Source organism: Lynx canadensis, chromosome E1, assembly GCF_007474595.2.
Source record: "Lynx canadensis isolate LIC74 chromosome E1, mLynCan4.pri.v2, whole genome shotgun sequence".
Taxonomy (NCBI): Eukaryota; Metazoa; Chordata; class Mammalia; order Carnivora; family Felidae; genus Lynx; species Lynx canadensis.
This window is the reverse complement of record NC_044316.2, coordinates 38821917-38838108: the sequence shown is the minus strand read 5'-3', so window position 1 is coordinate 38838108 and position 16192 is coordinate 38821917.

Genomic DNA, 16192 nt, shown 5'->3' with positions numbered 1-16192 from the left:
GGGGTCTCTCAGGAGCTCTTGGCCATGCTAGAACTTGAACCCAGGTTCCCAAGCTCCATCCAGAGCTCTTGCTCCGGACCTCCTGCACTCACTCACACTGCCCTACACATCCACCCTGGCGTTTGCCACCCTCATCCCAGACCATGTAGCTCTGCCCTGACAAGCGCCAGCCCTCCTGTCCTGTGGCCAGGTCCTTAAAGAGACTCTCCCCTCTCCCCCTTAAATCATTCCTGTCCTTGCCATTGAGTCCGGGAGAATGAGGTACAAAGAAAAGAACGATGGCAGCAGGCCCAAAGGAATTCAGGCAACTGATCTTTTTAAGAAACGATCCTTTCTGGGGGTCACGTTCTCAGTTATTTGTCTGTATTGAAGGTAAATAGTTGGAGGGAGAAGAAACAGGCCTGTGGGGGCGGGGGTGGGAGTTGAGGTGAATAAGATGGGAAGCAGAGGGGCGCAATTTTGAGTGGGGGCAAAAGGCAGGGGGAAGGTGGGGCAGGGGTGTATTCTAGGGACTACTCAGGTAGGGACCAGACTTGGAGACTGTTGTCAGTGGATGGAAAGATGTCCTCCCACCAACACACACACACACACACACACACATACACACACACACACACACACGGCTTCCCTGGGCCTCCCAATCACAGGTGAGGAGAAAGGGGCTCTATTAATCTAAGACACAGGTGGGCTCATGGCCTTCTTTGCCAGGAGGAGTCTAGAAACAGTCCAGTTCCCCTAGTCTGAGCCCCTAGAAAAACCCTATGGAGTAAAAGAAGCGGGTGTCTTCTCCCTGAAATCAAAAGAGCAACCGTGTCAGCCCTCCCAGCTTCCACTCTGAGAGCAGATGTTTGAGAGGCACTGCAGGGAGGAGAAGCCTCATCACACACGCGCACACACACACGTACACACACGTGTGCACACACACCACCCCCCAGCTCAGCCATTTGTCTTGTCGGGGGCCTAGAAAGAGATACAGACAAGGGGTCTGCTGTAGAAAAGGCTACATGGCCCCTTGCTCAGCCAAAGCAGCTCTAGACCAACAAATCTCATCTGATCTCCAAAACCAGCAGCAAGGGCACGTGATTGCTCCGCGACTCCCCTCCTTGGGTGCGTGCGTGGCCAATTCAGATTGCTCTTCCTCCCGCACTCGCTGTGAAGATGGATATAACCTTATTTTTGTCTATTGTTTCCTAACCCCAGGGAATCCACTTGCTGGATTGTTCTATGTGTAATAGTAACCACTACGCCGTGTGGCCTCCAGGTGCTCCTCTCTGTGTAAATAAACAGCGGCCTGCACGAGCAGGGTGGGGTCAGGCTTTGCCCGGTTCTGGCCAGTTTCATTCCCTCCGGGTGCAATAGGTCCAGAGGTCAGACGGCCATCCCCCTAGCAAGAGGGCAAGTGAGGAAACATGCCTTGCCCCAGCGTTCTCTCCTGCCTATGTCAGAGCTTGTTTAGGGCAGCGTAGTTTATATTAGTCCCAAGTAAATATCTGACACGGTGAAGTTCAGCAGATACTACAGATGAAATGCCCCAGACCCTTTCCCAGAGTTTAAAAGGAGGCCTGGAAATGCACGCACATTTATCTTCTATGGTTTATGCAAACTACTCAAGTGACTGAAACAGGAACATGGTCACGTGTGAAGGCCAAGTGGAGCATTCTTCCCAGGCCCAGGAGGTGTTTTCTGTGGCATGGTCAGAGCCTATGGTCCAGCCAGGGGCCAGGAGTCACCTCTGGTGGCACCAGCTCTGTCTCTTGCGTGGAAGCCTGGGCTCCCACCCCGGTAGCTAACTCCCCGGACCCTGCCATCTTGCCTGCACTAACACCTCTTTCTGCCACCTGCCTTCTTTGGACACCCCCATTTCAGGGACGCTCAGCTACCAAGGGGTATTTCTGGCAACCTCTGGCCTTGGGGGTCCAGGGAAAGGGGAGCAGGAAGAACAACGGGAAGCTCTGAGCCTGGGGAGTTCAGGGAGAGGCCCCTCTGCCTTCAACTTCACCTTCAGATCAAGACACAGGCCTACACCTGCCTGAAATCCTTCAGTCCCTGTCAGAGGTGGAGCTTCTGAGTCAGAGGCTGGATAATTACAGGGTGGGAGGCTATCACAGAAGTGACTGCAGGAATCACAGAGCCTCTAGGTGGAAAAGACCTCACGTAGGAGGGGAGACAGGCTCACATTTACTGAGTGCCTATGATGTGCCAGGGACTGCTGGGTATACCACCTCCTGCTGAATTCTTAAAACAGGTGAAAACGCTGAGGTTCAGAAAGCCTGTGTGACTTACCTGAAGTAACACAGCCGTAAGAATAACTACAACCTTACCACAATTGTGTTAGCATCAAACCTGCACTAAGCATCAAACCTTAACTCATTTAATCCTCAAGCAACCCTGCTAGCGTCCCATTTTACAGCCGGGAATCTGAGGCTCAGAGAGGTTAAGTAACTTGGCCAAAACGCACAGCTGCTACGTGATAAATCTTCACTAAGTGGCTTAGTTCTTGACCAGTTCTTTGACCAGCTGGCTTCCGAAGCCCGTGTTCTTGCCACTCGACTACACAAGCCAACTAAATAGCTGCTCGGTCATTACCAAATATGCATGGAGCCCCTCCTTTGCGCCAGGCCTTGTGCCAATATTCTCAAAATGTACCAGCCAAAACTTTGCAAAACCTACTGGACACAAAGCTCTGACCTGGGAGGAGGGAGAACCAAATAACAAAGATACAGCCCCCATCCACCAGGGGGATGTGACCCCACGGGCCCTGTGGCAACCAGGTCTTTGCTGCTCCTTGAGAGTTTGGTCTCCCCTTCTCTCCTCCAGGATCTGCTTCCCACCCAAGCTTCCCCCACAGGCCAGCCCTGCAGGGCTGCAGGCTCTAGGAGGCAAGTGTCTGGGCTCTGCCACGGACATACTGGGCAACACCGGTGAGTGGCTCCCCCCCACCCCCACCCCGGGCCTTCATCTCCTTAACTGTGAGGTGGGGGAGCTGCACCAAATGATTTCCACCATTGCTTCCCGCTCTGACGCGGTGGCGGCTCCTCACCTGGGTGGGGTCGGCCAGGCAGGGCTCTGGGCACACTGATGCCTGGAAGGGGTACAGAGTGAGTGGGTGAGGGGCTGAGGAAGCTGCCCCACCCCCAGCTGTGGTTTCTGGTGGGGCCACCGTGGCAGCAGGTGGAGGGAAGTGTTTGTCACCCTTCCAACAAAGCAGTAAAACAAAAGCCTCCCGGGGCACTATGGGAGCAGGCAGCAAAGGGCGCCAAAAGTGCCAAAAATAAAACACACCTTTCCTTTGATAGACACCAGCGGCTGCCGAGGTGCCTGGCCTGGGGGCGGTGAGGAAAAGGCTTCGATTTCATGCCCGAGACCGCACCTGCACACAACCGGCACGCACATACACATATACAAGTTGCACGCACTCATATACACAACCAGCTTCACGGGCCTGAGACCCGTGCAGTCCCACAGAGCTGCGCTCAGAAGGGCCCACACCTGATTTAATGCTCAGCTGTCTCTATCTTGAACTTCTTAATAATTTTTGCACAAGAGGCTCAGCATTCTCATTTTGCACTGGACTGGACTGTACAAGTTCTGCACCGAACCCTGCTGGTGTACACGCAAAAGTATGTACATTCACAATATGCTTAAGAAACACACAAGCATTTATATACACCACACACACACACACACACACACACACACACACAAGTATAGATATGTGCATACACTCCCACGTAGAGCAGTAGTCCCCTCAACCTCCATGCACACTCACTGCAGCACACACATGACCGAGGGGCCATGGACACTCACCAGTAACACTGAGACACCTGAAGTTCACCCACACCTGTTGGCACAGCTCAATCACCTTAACGTTGAGAGACAGCCGAACAAAGCTTTGGGGAAGGGGCATGGTGGGAAAGCATTTCCTCCTGTCCCCAGCCTCCCCAGCAGCTACAGCTGGCTTCTGTCATCAGCCCAAGGCCAGCAGCTGGGACCAGAAGCAAGGTAGAGATTGGGAAGTGGAGGGATCAGTGGGAAGGGAGCAGGACATGGGGTGGAAGGGAGAGAGACAGCAAAAAAGGAAGAAGAACAATAATGGAGTCTCCAGGCAAGTTAGCCAGAGCAGTGGTCCCATACGAGTTTAAAAGGCCTTGGATTCGGGGCAAGTTGGGTAAGCCGGTTTCAGCTCAGGTCATGATCTCACGGTTTGTGAGTTCGAGCCCCACGTCAGGCTCTGCACTGACGGCACGGAACCTGCCTGGGATTCTCTCTCTCTCTCTTTCTCTCTCTCTGCCCCTCCCCTGCTCACACACACACACACACACTCTCTCTCTCTCAAAATAAATAAATAGACTTAAAAAAAAAAAAGAAAAAAAGGTCTTTGACTCAAAAAAGTAACAGCACTGTCCGCCCCTGAAAGCACAGTACCCCCACCCCACCCTGGAGAGGCAGTCACAGGAACCCCACCTCCTCTTCTCACTAGCTCCAGGGCCTTGGGCAAGCCACTCAACTTCCCAGCCTCAGCTTTCTTCTCCTCGGAATGGAGAAAACGATGTCCACACCGGAGGGGTATGAGGTACGCCCAGATCCCGCAGCCTCGCCTCCTGGATTCTTCCCAAGCTTCAACATCTTGTCTCCTTGTCAGGCCTTGCAATTCGATCCTTGGTTCAGAAACTCCAGACCCCTCATTAATGGCAGATGTTCAGACGTGTTTATTCCCTGTCTTCCCCTCCCCTCCTTTCCTAGCCAGACACAGACGTGACAGGTAGACACATTCCATGACCCACCATCCCTTCAAAGACCTTCAGCATCCTGAGGCCCCTTTTGATGCCACTGCACACACCCCCTCAAACCAAGCAGGGCCTCAAGGCCTGGAATATTTTCTTCCTTCTCTGCTTTCTGCCCCCAATCCTAATGTTCCCTCCTTAAAGTTGTTCCAGACTCTGTCACTACCCTAAGGGCCTAGCAATCTGTTCAGTGTTACCAGACTCTAAGGAGTTAACCGGGAAGCAAATCAGCTCCAAGGGGTGCCTCTTTTCCCCTAAGAGATGAAGGAACTATTTCCCTTGACACATGAGAGAAGAAGTCACTTGCTTTGGTTGCAGAGTGAGGGCCATGGCCCTGCCCCCCTTACACCCGCCCACACGAAGAGTGGAACGGCCATCTGAGTGACGACCACCAAGAACCTTGATTTCATTAGAATTCTTACAAGGGTGTAGATCCTTCAGATCCCCACACACACTCCCTCGATTTATGGAGAAGGAAACTGAGGCACTGATGAGTGAAATGATGGGGAAGATGGGCCTGTGGTCTTTCTGCCATGCGGCCCCTAAGAGACAAAATTCAGAGCGTCCTTCCCCACCCGCCCCCAGTCTCTCTCACACACAGCTGATTTTTCCCATTCCTCAGGCAGGTTGGAGGTCAGCCAGGGAGGGGGAGAGGCGGTCTGGTCACCAGGTACCCCTTGACAGGCAGGAGCGGGGCAAAACAAGGGATCTGGCGCCCAATTCCCATTCTGGTTTCACCATTTACTGTCTGTGTAGCCTTGACCAGTGCCTTACCCTCCACAGCCTCTGTTTCTCCCTCTGAAAATGGGCATGATGTTTTTCCAACAACTTTCCTACAGCTGTCGGGAGAATTACATTGAATGACATAGGGGAGACAGGAGCTCTTTGTGACAGTAAAGTCATGTGGAAATAAAGCCTTTTTGTGTTGGCTTGCTAAATGATACCTAACTGGGAAATTAACACAAAACAAGGGCCTCGGCCTGGCAATCGCTAGACAAAAAGCCCTTCAGCCTGGACGACACCTTTGGAAAAGACACCCTTTCCTTCACAGTAACTGGAATACTCCCCTCTTATGTGAGTACATGCTTGACCATTTAAGGGCAATTTTTCCCCAAAAGGTGTGGGAAGTAGCCCCGCCCCCCTTGGCACATGAGAACAGAAGTCTCTTGCTTTGGTTGCAGAACAAGGGCAGTGGCTTGGGTGCACCTGTGTGCTCCTGTACCACGTGGTCGGTCCTCAGCAGGTGCCCACCGTGCTCCTTCATGCCTGCAGCTCCTTCCAGGAAAGGAGGCTTCAGCCACCAACCTGAGCTGATACAGACCAGTTCCTGATTGGCCAGCCGAGCCCAGTACCTGGCACAGAATAGGTCAAAAACATTTGTGGAATAAATGTATAAATGGTGAATTTGGGGTCTTCCCACACCCTTGACTCATAAGTTTAAAATCTACCCAAAATCCCCTGTGCTGCAGAGATATGCCCAGCAGACGGGCCTCTGTGTGGGAAGAGCTTAGTCAAGGCTAAAGGTAAGGGGGGCCCTTTCAGACGTGCTGTCCTGAAAGAGTTTCAGACCATAAACAGATGACCTTGCCCTCTGATGCCCGCCCCCACCCCCCACCCCCCAGCACGGGGTCCAGGTGCTGACGCAGGCTCCTCTGCAAATAGATGCCGTTTCCATGGGAACTGAAACCCCAGTTTGTTTTTCCCTCCAAGGCACTCTGTAATTTCCAGCACATTTCTGTGCAACGTCAGCATCGTAACCTCACGGCAAGCTGCTCCTCGGAGTGTGAGTCCAGACCAGGGCAGCTGAACTGACCCAGAGACATCACAATGAGGGTCCTCTCCCGGAAGGGTCTCTGGGGGCAGCAGTCGCCAGCCTCTGCCTGCCTCCCCACTGCGGAGTGGTGCCCAGCAGAGGAGGAGAGGGAGAGATGAGTCCTCCAACCTCCCCAGGGAGGCCGGGTGGGGGACGGGGGCGGGGGGCGGGGGTGGACGGGGGCTCATTTCCAGTAAGAAGTAGGAGAGATGCACAAGGTCTCAGTCTGGCAGCCTGGGCCCCAGCGATGGGTAACAGATGATTTCTGGCTGCAGGGGGGAGGGGAGGTGGTGCTCTCAGCGGTTGGATCATCAGCCTCTATTGTCTGAGCCTCTGAGGAAACCGCCACGAAAGCAAAAGCAAAGCGGAGAAGGACTTGGGAGCTGGAGGGGGTGTGGTTGGTGGACAAGGCAATGGGGAACTTAAAAGCCAGGATGAGAACTATATGGAGCAGGGGTGGGGGGAAGATTCTCTGCTCTCTGTCTCCTGTCCATTCAGGCTTAGGGCCTGGGAGGCATGTCCTTCCCAAGTCAAGCCCTGAGACGGCCACAGCCTGGGAAAGACCCAGAGCCAAAGGACCCAGCTAAGCCCACCTGGACTCCTGGCCCAGGGCGGCTGTGGCCTCTGCCTCCCACCACCTATAAAGGCAACAGGTGCACGGCCCAGGCACCCTCAGGGGCCCCAGAAGGGGAGTGTGAAGCCAGGGCAGGAGTTTGGATGCCTTTGAACTAGGCCCTTGACCTCACACACTCTCTCTCTCTGAGCATCATCATCAGCAACTCGGGACATAACAATAACGCCCACTCCTGCCCCTTCCAAGGGTGTCGTGGGCGGGGTGAGGAAACGTGTGACAATGCTCTGCACCCCAGAGCCCTCAGCTGCTGCTGCTGCTGTTGTTGTTATTGTTACCTGTGGGGACAGCTCCACTGCACCCTGCTTCAACCCCAGAGCTCTCCACACTGCCCACCCCTCCTGCAGAGCGCCCGGCCACGGACCGACTGATGGCCTGCCTCTCCGCGGGCCGGGTTCCCCGATTACTCAACAGCGTCCACTCGGGACGCTTCAACCCCAGGCAGGCGGCCGAGGCCCCCAGCAGAGCGAGAGGAATGTTGAGAGGAAACGGGACACGGCCAGCAACGTGCCCTCCCCAGATTGGTAGCCATGTGGCTGCTTTCTGGGGGCCCCCGTGGCCCGGTGGCCCCATACCCCGGCCTCACCCTTCTGCCCTCAGCACTTGGAGGCCATGGCCATTCATGCTACCTATTCAGTGCACCATGTGGTTAACGACAACAGTCAAACCACTGACCTGATTTTCTGCAAAAAAGAAAAGATAACAGGGCACTTCCATGTGGGTGGTGTCACAGGCGCGCACTTGCACACACATGCAAGTTCCACACAGTGGAAACTTTCTCTGTCTCCTTGACAGGAACCCAGCCCTGAGAGAGAGGGGGAGAGACTGAAGTGCCTATACCCGGAGCTTCCTGGGGTACAAAGCTCGGTGTTTACCTGAGCTCACTGAGACCTCCTTCATGAGCACGGCCGGTTTGAGGTGCCTCCCCTGCAGGGGACATTGCCTCTAACATGATCTGAGCCTCTGTGAGGTGTCAGCTTTCCCAGCGGGTTGCTAAGTTCAGGCAGGATGGGGCCATATACCACACCCCCACGGATCCCCCAGCTCAGCGCCATGCCTACGGTCCGACAAAAGGATTGTTAACAAGTTCCCTAACCCCCAAAAGGTCCGGAGAGGTCCTGAGTGGAAATATCTGCCAGAGGAAAAAAAAAAATGTGTCCTGTCCCTGCACTTTCTCTACACCCAGAGTCCCGCGGACCCAAACAAAAATATCTTAGGGCTAATTCTGCCGCTTATAAGTGAGATATGGTCTCCTCGTGGTTAGTTCTTGGTGGTGGGCAGCTGTTATTATTATTAGTCCCCATCAAAGGGAAGCTGCCTTCCTCTGTCAGTCTGGAACAGCATCGAGAAGAGCCGTCGAGTGGCCGAGCTCAGCACTGTGGCCACCCACCCCCATGTGGTCTTAGCTGTGCAGGGTGTCAGAATGGAGACACCAGAGGTCACAGGCCAACACCGCAAGGACTTGCCTCAGGCCTGGAGAGTCCCCAGCACCCCCACTCCCCGTTATCTATCCTTCCTACTCAAGCGTGGTCCTGAACCAGCAGCACCTGGGAGCTTATAGGAAACGCAGATGTTCAGGCCTTACACCTCTGAAATCAGAATGTGCGTTTTGACAAGCTCCCTAGTTGACTCCCCAGCCCAGGCCCACGTCTCCTGGGAGTTGTGTTGTGCCCCAGGGAGGCTGCGGCCAGCTCACCTCAGTCACCACTGCCTTCTTTCCCCAGAGAAAAGTCAGGTGAGGTGGGTGTGCTCATGACTCAGAGGGTGCTGGCTGCCTGTGCTGACAATGGGCAGAAGCCCCATGCCCCAACCTACCTCTCATCCCCCCCGTCTCTCCACCTTCCAGACTTTGTCCGTCTCGAAGCACGGAGTGGTGGTGGGCAGGGGGCCACGTGCAAGGTGTCATCTGGTCTGACCAAACCTTTGAAAGTCTTCCGGCTCGCCCACTCTCCAACAGTTGATGGTCACAAAGGTGACCCAGCGCTCCAGGTGTGCCTACCCCTTGCCCTTTGGCTTGTGTCCCCTGGTTAGCTCCGTTCTGAACCTCCTCGGTTGACTAGAGCCAAAACTTGGGCCTCCACTCCCTGCAGGCAATCCGCACTCCAGACGAGCCCCAGAGCCCCAGCGGAGTTCAGGGAGGGGAGTCATGTTGGTTAAGAAGGCAGTTTGGCTGAACCGAAAGCCCTTAACAGCTATCAACGCCCCTAGGGTGTGAATATCATCGATTCACTTATTCACTTAACATCTTAGTGTGAATTAGCTACTGGCAGAGGTGGGATGGGACATCTGGCCTGTGAGAGTTTAAGAGACCTGGTCTCAGGATTGGGAAAGCAGGGGTCTAGCTCGTTTCCACTCCTCTCCCCCACTACTCCAGCCAGCCACTCCTGCAAGGGAAAAACCTCAGAGGTCTGTGCCTGGGGGTGAAGTCACCAGTTTCCAGTTTGCCCCTGTCTCCTGACCTGGGATTTCGAGGGGTTCTATGAGGAGGGGGCTGCCTCAGAGCTCCTCCTTCAAAGCAGCTTTGAAATTCCCCAGAATGGAAAGAAGAGAGGTAAGAAGAAGGGAAGGAGGGAAACTGGTATTTAAGGGGCTCCTAATATGCATTGGTCACTGTGCTGACTGTGTAACCATTAGCTCATTGGGTTCTCACAACGCTGTGAGTTGGTACTGTTACTATTCTCATTTTATAGTCAAGGAGATTGAGGCTGGAAGAGGTTAATAATGCGCACAAGGTCACCCAGCTAATAAGAGGCAGAGGCAGGATTAGACCCAAGTTCTGTCTAACCTGAGGATTCCCCCACGACCAGCCAGGTCTAGCGAGGCAGGATCATGAGTCCGTTTGCTCTGCCTCTGAGACCAGCCAAAGGAGGCGGACAGCTCCAACACATCCCTCCTCATGGACTTTGGACAAAAACTGGCAAAATGAACCTCCATCCTGAAGCCCCTCTCTGTAACGCTCCTCCTGGAGAAAGTTTACAAAAGGAAAGGGAGCCGGCAAGCCAGCCTGAGTGGCACCCGCTGGTGACCTGGTGGCTGTGCCAGCATTGGGCATAGGGCCCAGAGATCCTGACACCGCCACCCCTCCCCTCACGTAGTCTCATTCCCAGCCCCTGGCGCTGCAGGGCTCCTGCTGGCCTGATGTCACAGCGCCCAGGACGCCACAGATCCCAGGGCCCTACCCATCCTACCAGGTGGGAGAGCCGGGGGAGGAGCCAGCCGGGGCCGGGAAGGGCACAGGTGTTCCAGCTGCACCCTCCTCTCCCCCAACCAGGGCAGACATGGGGTGAAAAGGAGCAGGGGCCATTTTGCCAGGCTGGCCTGCCACAGTACTGAAGAGCTCCCCCACCCGTGCCATTCCCAATATTTACAAAACTAATATTTATTGAAGTAAGCCAGGATGGCCATCTTATTTTACCCGTGAGCCACAGGTGTTGTTATGCTCAGGTCACTCTGAGGAAACTGAGGCCCAGAGGGATTTACCAACGTGCCGAACATCCCACAGCTGGTGGGTGCAGCAGCCAAGAGGCAAGCCCGGGCTTCTCTGGCTCCCTCTCCGCTCAGGGCTGATACTTCCCCCAGGATCTCAGTCCTTTAAATGTGAGCCTGATTTGATTCTTGAGACCGGAAGCCGAATTGCCCGCGCGCAAGCCCTCTGGCCGCTTCAGTGTGGTCAGCGCTGCTCGGGGCCTGACCCTGGCACCGCCCCGCAGGCAGGTGGACGGTCTCACCACGGGGTGAGGGCGGCTGGAAAGGTGTGTTCCACACAAAGAGCAGGCTGTCAGTTACGTCCTCGTCCTTCCTCCGCTCAGAAACCTCACAAGGGTCCCACTGCCTCTCAGTGAAACACAAGCTTCACATTCGAGCCCTCCTCTGTCTAACCCCACCCTGCTCCATACCCCCCTGACTCCCCATCACCCCTTTGGTTTCAGCTCAACTGGACTGGTCTGTGTTCCCCCACTGAGACCTGTGTTTCCCTTCCCCTCCACCTTTGCCGGGCTCTTTCTTCCCCCTGAATTCCCCACCCAGCCATCTTCACCTGTCCGAGTCCTGTGTCTCTGTCATGACCCATTACCAATGCCACTTCCTCCAACTAACACTTTAATGCGAACTCCCCTTCCTGTAGCTCCCCGTGGGTCTACTCCACCAGGTTTACAGTTCTCCAAAGAATAGCTCATCCTCCACCCCCACTCGCCCCAGTCTGTTGCGAGCTCCCAGGGCAAACCCTGTCTGGTTTCTCCGTGCGACTTCCCTGGTGCCCCACACGGCACTGGGAACGTGGCAGGTGCCTCGCAGGCCTGGGTGGAACAGAATTGTCATGGCATCTCTCTGGAGGCAGGTCTTGCACCTAGAGAGCTAGGGTGGTTCAAAACGAGACTCGGATTTCCTGGGGTGCAGGGTGTTCTTGAGCAAGGCTCTGCCCCTCTCCAAGACTGGTTAGAGGTGCCAACTCTGTCACCAGGAATCAGGAGAAATCTGGGAACGGTGAGCAGAGCCAAGGAATGTCCCACCCACGGCATCTGGAGCCACTTCCTTCCTGGAAAGAGAACAAAGCAGAGAGAGGAGATAAAACCTCCCCCTGCATGGAGGGTGTGGAGGGCTGGGCCCCAAGTGGGCAGGCCTCCAAGAAGGGAGGCTGCCAGGTGACAAATGGGAGACCTGAGGGTGTGGTCGGCCCAAGACCCCTTCTCTTCCCCCCTTCTCCTCAGTTTCTTCCAGCCTCTCCTCTGTGAACCCCAGACTTTCCTCCCCCACCTCCTTTGTCTTCCTATTTCCTCACCTCCTCCCCCATCTCTCCCTCCTTTGTCTCCATGACCACCTACTCCCCTGGACTCCACTGCAGAAAGACCACGCGTGACTCTGCATTTCCACCCCCTTATCTTGACATTCCAGGCTTCCTCGTGGGCTGCCAACACACCTCTCCACCCCTTCCCGCCTCCGCCTCCCCCTCCCTGAGCTTTCCTCCCTCTTGACTCTGTTCATGTGATTCCCTTAGCCCTCCATGAGCTTTCTCCACCTCCCCCTATGTGGCTGTCCTGCCTCTCCTTCAAGACCCCTCAGATTCCACCACCACACACACACACACACACATACACACACACACACGTCGGAAGTCAGAATGTATCACCCCTTTTGCTAAGCTCCCCCTGTGCTTTCACCTCCCACCCGATGTTTACTACGCTCTGCTCTGGATGGAAAGAGCAATAATAACAGAAATAGAAATCTTTGTTTCCCAGAGAGTCCTGCCTCCCCTTCCGTAGTACACAGAGTCGACCCTGGGAAGTGGCTGCCCGCCCAGAACTACATTTCCTGGCCCCCATGGCATTAAGATGAGGCCACGAGACTCACCAATAGAATGTGAGCACATGTGGAGCTCCTGGGCCGAGGCGGTAAGAGGCTGATGTACCTTCTCTACACTCTCTTCCCCACCCACTGCCTGGATGCCCATGGCCGAAGAAATCTTGGAAGCCACACGTTGAAGATGGCGGAATTGGCAGCAACCTGGTCTCCCAATGAGCTCCACGGCCAACCTGGTATCTCCCGAGACCATCCTAGGAGCAAAAACCAAACCTCGAATCGTCTCTCAGCCATTATACATTCTTGGGCCTATTTGTTACACCAGTTAGCCTGTCCTGACCAATACAAGCAGCTACCAATGCATGGAGCACCTACTATCTGCCTGCAACTCTATTAAGTGCTTTCACATTCATTACCTCAGTTCATGCTCCCAGCACTTCTGTGAGGGGGTTGCTGTTAAGTCCCCATTTTACAGATGAGAAAACTAACACTTAGAAAGATTAAGTAACTTGGCCAAAGTTACCCAGTTAATAAGCTTCATTCTAACTGGAACCAGAGAACAGAGCCATCTATAGTGAGTTGGGCACTTGTCTGATATCCTCCCTGAGGTTATTGTCACTGGGAGGGTCAGTGTGGTGTTCTAGTCAACCCTTTCTCCGCTGCAGGGCCAAGTGTGTGAGCCACCCTAGATATTGTTAAATGTAACTGCTTTTTAGTTCTTATTTTCCAAAAGCCTGCTAGGTCCTACAACGGGGATGGGGGGGGGGGGGCACTGCCCATATGTCACCTCTGATCACTGCAGAAACCCTGCCTGGTGGGTATTTACTTGGCTGACCTGGAAGCAGGTTCCAGGAAGCTAAGCGACCGGGCCAAGTAGAAGGAGCCGTGTCTGTTGGGCCCTCACCTCCACGCTGCGCCCAGGAGAAAGCCTCACCTTCATTCCACCTCTCTCTTGTCAGATCACTGCTGACCCTCCCCGGGGGTTCTGGCAGAGCCAAGGTGGGAATGGAGGGGCACATGCACACGCACGTGTGTGCAAGCACGGGTCCTACGTGAGTGTATCAGTGTTTTGCCGTTCCTCTCTCACTCAGTCTGGTTTTCATTTCTTCAGGGAAGGGGGTGGCGTATGACCAAAAAGTAGAAAGAAAGAGAATTCCTCAGGCTGATGGAATGAAAGATCAGAGAACATCAAGGTCGACAGAAACCGTGGGTATCATGGCCAGCCCACTGGCTTACCTCAGGAGGAAACAGGCCCCAAGAAAAAGACTAGCTCGGTGAGCTGGGGTTAAAATCGGCACTTCAAAACCCCCACAAGTGTTCTTTGTATAAACCCCTCCGCCCCAAAGCTGCGGAGGGCCTAGAGCACCCACAGCTTCGCGGCTCAGCTGAGGTGTCCTCTCCTCCAGGCAGTCTTCCTTGGCGCCTCTACCCCTTCCCTGTACTGCAACGGTTGTCTCACCCACTAGATTGGGAGAGGGCAGAAACAGATTCTGTCTTTGTCACTGTTGCTTCCCCAGACCTCCGAAGACCTGGCACGTAGTAGGCGCTCAGTAAATACCTGTGGAACTGAATGTCCACCTGAGCAAATGGATAAACCGAGTGGTTATAGGTGCTCTTATACATAATAGTGGCCTGATGATGTCCGCACATTGCTTTCGTTTCTCAGACCAGATAGTCTCAATGGAATCCCATGAGACCCCTGGGGCAAGAAGAGTGATATCAAGTGTACACACAAGTGCTCACGTACACACATGCAAGCCAGCACAAGCAGTTCCCATTCGTGCGTAGGTATAAGCATATAGAGGTTCATCCCCTTTCTAGCTAGCAAGGAGGATGCCATGACGTGCTATTTCCTGTTTTATCTGCAGAAATGGAAGCCTCCTCCACCACACACACACACATACACACACATCTGGTCCCTCACAAGTGCAGGGCTGGTTTTCCCCTTTAGTGGAGGAGAGCAAGAGAAAGCCAGCTGGCCACAAGGGGGCATCCAGAGACCATTGGGACTCAACGCCTGAAAGCCAGTGACTACTCTCGCTTCAGAGACAAGGAGACCCGACCCGCAGGGAAAACTGAAGGGCCTGGGTGGGGTCTCGTGTGGAAGTCAGGAGGAAGAGATGACCAGCCGCTGGAGAAACGAGACCAAGAGACGAGGATACAGCCTCAGTCACTAGATAATGGAAATGGTAATAACAATTGTTCTGTTTACTCAGTGTTTACCATGTGATGTCCCATGTGCTGATCTAATCGCCCAGCAGGTAATAACCCATTTCATCCTCACCTCACCTCTGCAAGGCTCAGTATTGCTATAATCCCTGTTTTATAGGTGACAAAACACATGTCTCAGAAAGATTAAGGGGCAAAGTCAGAATTTGAACTGAGGACCCGTTGTCCACAGTCGACACTGTTAACTACTCTGTAGCCTCGGCATTAGACCTTCAGACTTCCTATTTCTTAAGAGTTTTTTTTACATGTTTATTTATTGGGGGGTGGGGGGCGCAGAGGATCTGAAGCAGGCTCCGAGCTGTCAGCACAGAGCCCGACGCAGGCCTCAAAGTCACAAATCACGAGATCATGACCTGAGCCGAGTCAGACGCTTAACTGACCGAGCCACCCAGGCGCCCCCAGACCTCCTATTTCTCAGCCCAGGACTCCACACTGCACCCCATTTGCCTCATCTGTGAGGCCTTTCAGGTAGTTTTGGAAGAGCCTGGGAACCGATTTCCCAAGAGTGAATTGCTTGTTGCCCCGAAGCTATCCCTTCACATGCTCTAAACTGTTGACGTTGGTTGGCATAGTTCCTTTGAAAGCAATAAAGCATCTCACAGCAACACCCATAAAGCTATTTCTCTTCCTTTGACCCAATAATCTCATTCCTGGGACTTTATTCCAAGGAAATCATTCCAGTGGAAGCCCAGTGTTATCTGCATAAATGCGTGCACTGAAGTCTTTTCTTTAAAGGTCAAAAACTGGGAACCAGACTAGGGAAGTGGTTTAGTAAACTGGGACATCAACACAATGGGCAATCAGGCCTGGAAAACTGCAGCTGTAGAACTGTGACAGGAATGGGGAATGCTTTTACTACCCGCTGTGTCACCACCAACACCCCCCCCCCCCACTAGCTAACTCAACTAACCACGCTTATCAGAGACACGGAGAGGGAGAGAAATCTCTGCTGGTGTTCAAAATAGATTCTTAGCCTCCGCCGCCCCCAAGGAAATGAAAGACAAGCTGAAACACAGCGACAATATAAAGCTAAGGAATTCTCTGCTTTTGAGTTTCCGAGGCCCCAGGTCCTAATGATCTAGAGGATTTTCAGAGAGTGATTTTGATTATTGGTTATTGATGATTTTCACCTTTCACACCGTGGCTGTGATGGAATTAAGTGATGTGATTCTTCATAAATTCTGTGAAGGTTTAAAAAAATAATAATAACAGGGGCACCTGGGTGGCTCAGTTGGTTGAGTGTTCGAATCTTGATTTTGGCTCAGGTCAGGCTTTGCACTGACAGCATGGAGCCTGCTTGGGATTCTCTGTCTCTCCGTCTGCCCCTCCGCCGCTCTTGCTTTCTCTCCCTCTCTCTCAAAATAAATAAATAAACAAAACACAAATAAAAAATTTTTAATTTTAAAGAAGAATAATAAAATAAATTCTGTGAAGGTAACC